The 4,519-nt window shown below is 37.9% G+C and overlaps 1 long non-coding RNA gene across 1 annotated transcript; it reads left to right on the top strand.

The window, feature by feature from the left end:
- The first annotated feature begins 2,278 nt into the window (after nt 1–2,278).
- On the top strand, nt 2,279–4,222 carry LOC147611526 (uncharacterized). The gene is made up of 3 exons (XR_015263831.1): nt 2,279–2,385; nt 2,920–3,083; nt 3,633–4,222. It is a non-coding gene; the product is annotated as an uncharacterized LOC147611526 (long non-coding RNA).
- Nucleotides 4,223–4,519: the final 297 nt, after the last annotated feature.

The raw sequence follows: 4,519 nt of genomic DNA, 5'->3' as shown, positions 1-4,519 counted from the left end.
CAAGAGCTATTTAAAAACCCCTTAACTAAAATTTTTCCCCAATAAAACAACCCCTCTTTACTTATGAACTAAATGATTTTTTTCTAAAGTTGAATTAAAAAACCCCTCCTGTTAATGTAATCATGTTAAGTTTTCTTAATTTATCTAATTAAAAAACCCCTCTTGTCGAACTCACGCACCAGTGGTACACTAACATTTTTTGAGGTGAACCCCCCGAGTTCCTTGTGGGATTAATTCGTCCCAAGGCTTGCCACTGCCTGATAAAAATTGGTCAATATTTGGAAGGGTGGTACCTCCTTGTGGTACTTGGGTGTGTGTGTGTGTATGGTTGTGGGGGAAGGACGCACCTTTGCAAAAATTATATATTTAATGCATGATAAATTCAATGTCAAAACAACTTAGCTTAGAAGCAAGTGTACGCCATGTCAAACTCTTCCAATTTACAAATAAAATATAATGAAAGTGGTGGAAAGAGTTTCTTTAGAAATGAGAAGAACTTGATAATGATTTTCATGTGAAGAAATGGGGTTGTGAGGTGGTGCGTGAGGGACAAATTGTTAGATTGCTGGGATTCCAATTTGGGGTTTGTGTCACTAATAAACAAATGACTGCTTGGGTTGTTAATAGTTTTTTGGAGAAGTTAAGGAAATGGGAGGGTATTAAAGTTCCATTTCAGAACAGGATTGATATTTGTAATGCTGTGCTGAATGCCTACATAATGTTTTTATTGCCAATGATGGATTTTGGGAAGTGTCATTGGAAAAGAATAGGGGGTCTTGCTAGAGATTTCCTATGGAGGAATGGTAGAGTGTCCAGAAGGGTCCCAACTTGGTTGGCTTGGGACAAACTGTCAGTCCCAAAGGGGGATGTGGGCATTGAAATTTTACATATGCCTACTCATTCTCTAGCAGGAGTGCCTTGATGCTACCTAAATGCTTGCTTTAGAATGAATCCGGGCCATAATGGTCAGGGAACTAGTTGAATTATCAGAGGTGTATGATAAAGGTAGATGGTTGGATTTGGGCTAGAAACATAAACTATTTTCTTATGCTCCTCTCAAATTAACAAAGTTTGCATTCTGCAAGATTCTATGTAAAAGATGGAAAGACAAACTGAGCTTGATGACTTGGGATGGGGGATCTAGAGCGACTGGACACATAAATTCAACCACCCCTTGGGTTTACTTGACATTACCTCTGCTAGAAAGCTGAACAATAAAGGGCTAAGGTGTCTGAATGACTGTTGGGACTGGACTGTGGTTGGGTGGAAAGACTTGGACCAACTAACTTGGGAGCTCCATCTTTCTGGTAGAGAGAGAGATCTATTGATCCAGGTGCTTGATCATATTCAAAGTGGGTGGTGCTCCACTACTGTAGATGAGACCTGCTGGATTAAGGGGATTGGACTTGGATTCATAGAGTTAAGCTAGTAAATGGCAAAACAACCAAAGATCGTTACTCTGTGATGAGAAGAGGGGAAGGCAATGTTGAATACTGCAACAAGATTTGGAGAGTGAGATAGAGTTTTGATGGTTGGAAGAATAGATGGAAGTTGTTGTGGGAGAGTCAGATCCCAAGGAGATTTCAAGTGTTTTGATGGAAGATTGGCATGTGGGCCCTTCATTTCAAGTGTTTTGATGGAGGCTTGCATCATGTTGGACTATTAGATTTCTTGGGAGCCTGTTGGAAGAGGACAGATGGTGTTTGCTTTGTAGAATCTTAAATGAAGTCAAGTGTGAAAAATAGAGGTATGTAGCAGTGTTCGAAAATATTTTCCCAAAAAGTAAAAAACCTTCATCTAAAAATTGTGAAATTATTTATAAAGAAAATTTACAAATTTTGAAGGTTTTTGTTCTACAACCCCTCAAAATACCCTTGAGTTTCAAATTTGAAGGTAATTTTAAAAATCTGCAAGTGCAAATTACACTATACCCGGTTTTTTTCGAACACTGGTATGTAGTGAGGAAATTTCAGATGTATATGACTTAAAAAAGTGTACTTGACTTTTTCAGCACATATATATAAATATCCCCAAAAAAAATAGAAATGAAGGATTTTTTATTGGTCGATTGACGCGCAACTTGTAGGTGCCAGCCGTTCTAGCAGCGCATGTTGCTGTCGACGCTTTCAAGGCTGGTGTACATTCACGTCAGTAGTCGGACGCCTATTGGCTGATTCAATTGCAAAATGGGCTAAAAAAGGTCAATCTGCTGGTCTTCGTCTTCTACACGTGAACCTTTTCTGCGCTCTCTCTCTCTCTCTCTCTCTCTCTCTCTCTCTCGATGAAGAACCACAGGTGTACAAGCCAAAGGGGATGATGCGTGGCTCCCGCAGGACGTGCAGCTTACACCTTTGCACTCGTTATGTGGAAGCTTACACCATAACGGTACGATATCTCAATGTTACAGACTTAGTGTGTGCGCCTGGTGTGGGGTGGTACTACCTTTTTTTTTTGTAGAGCCTTTTTTTACAGGTCGTCCTCCAGCTTGCCTACACCCCAAAGAAATTCACCCTCTGTAGATTGGAGGCCCTTTTAGTGGTCGTTCCAAAAGATTGTGTGTCTGGATTATATTTCACCCTATGGTTGTCTGTAGAGGGCGTATACTCATAAGTGTCTCTAGAGGGCGCATATACTCATAAGTGTCGGTGCACCCATGTCACATGTATAACAACCACCCGCACACTTTGAAATGTATGAAAGTGGTCTCTAATAAGTGTCTTTATTGTTATCAAAATGTCTTTAATGCATAATATCTTTTAAGCTAATTTGTTTTATAGAATGTAGTCAATTATGCCCCGCTATTGTTATCAAAATGTCTTTAATGCATAATACCTTTTAAGCTAATTTGTTTTATAGAATGTAGTCAATTATGCCCCGCTATTATTAAAGAAAGTTTTTTGTTTTTCGAGCCGGGGTCAGAGATGAGCATGCTTATCTCTGAGACTCGAGCAGACAAACGCTTTTGTCATTAACTTCGTCGTCTCGGTCGTGACGACGGTTTCGCTACTTTCTTAAGGTGGCATGACCTCGGAAGACCCAAGAGCTAGGCACGACAACGACCAAGAACTCTCTAAGGAGCCCAGGTACCGTGAGACTTATTAAAGAAAGGTGGATAAGAGTTTCTTCACCTTATTTTATCAATTATCAATGTAGAAATATCACATAAAATTTAGTGTCGAAGACATGCACATATTAGAGGTGCACCAACCAACTTTCATCTTGGGTTAAACATTCGGAACATATTTAGACAAGTTGTTTTAATAACTAGTAAACATGAAGATATTATGTAAAGAAATTTGTATGATACTACCATATGTTGCATTTAGAGTACACCAAAAATTGAGTGGTACTCATCCTCCACACACCCATGTACAAATAAATAAATGGACTATTCAAAAACCCAGAAAAAACTTTCTAAGGTTGGTTATTTCTATACTACAACTCATCAGTAAGATACCTTTTGAGTCTTGAAATATAACTAGTTGATATATTTGCCATTCAAAAACTGCTAAACAATCACTTTGAAAATGTTATTAAAAGTCTATATTTTTAAAGTGGGTTGTTTGCCTAGTGTTAGGAGAGTTGTTGATCTTAAATTAATTCCATTATTATTATTATTTTTGCTCATATAGATAAAAATAAGGAGGCATGCGGGTGATTCTTTGAAGTATAATGCTGAACTCAAAGACAAGCTCACACTGGTATGACATAGACCTCATCTTTAGTGATTCCAATATTAGTCATCTTTAATGTTCTACCTCATCTTTAGTGATTTCAATATGCAGTTTTAGTCATAAATGCTTTAGTTTAAAGATGCACATTAACACATTTAAAGATGTTCACTAATTAACACATAAATTTTCTTTGAAATATTAGTCGCACAACATGAGGTGTTTTTTTGGAAGAGAGAGAGAGAGAGAGAGAGAGAGAGAGAGAGAGAGAGAGAGGTATTACCATCGGTAGAATGCAACACGAGGGCATATACAGCCAACAGTGGGACTTGAACTAGGGTGGATCATGGCCTTTATAAGGGCCCTCGCACTAGCCAATCTACCCCACTTGTGGGTGGCAGAGAGAGAGAGAGAGAGAGAGAGAGAGAGAGAGAGAGAGAGAGAGAGAGAGGTTTTTGGAGTCTCTAATATGTTTTTTAAAACTATAAATCTTCTAGTTTAAAGATGTACACTAACTCTTGAGTTTTATGTAAAAATTGCATATAGCATGTGGCTTCATGAGATATTTAAATAATCCCTTATATCTAAATTACATATAGCATGTGGCTTCATGTGGCTTCATGAGATATTTAAATAATCCCTTATATCTAAATTTGTAAATTCTTTTTTAAAATTAGTTGTGCATAAGGTGTTGTTAGAGAGAGAGAGAGAGAGAGAGAGAGAGAGAGAGAGAGAGAGAGACTTTACAGTTCTACACCATGAATATTAAGAGAAGAGGTCATCACAAGTGAAATGTGAGAATGGTGTGAAAAGAGAAAAATATTTTTTCTAGATTTTGTAAAAGGTGT

This window comes from Cibotium barometz, chromosome 47 (assembly GCF_041138505.1).
Source record: "Cibotium barometz isolate CiBa-2024 chromosome 47, ASM4113850v1, whole genome shotgun sequence".
Lineage (NCBI taxonomy): Eukaryota > Viridiplantae > Streptophyta > Polypodiopsida > Cyatheales > Cibotiaceae > Cibotium > Cibotium barometz.
This window is presented reverse-complemented; position numbering and strand designations above follow the sequence as displayed.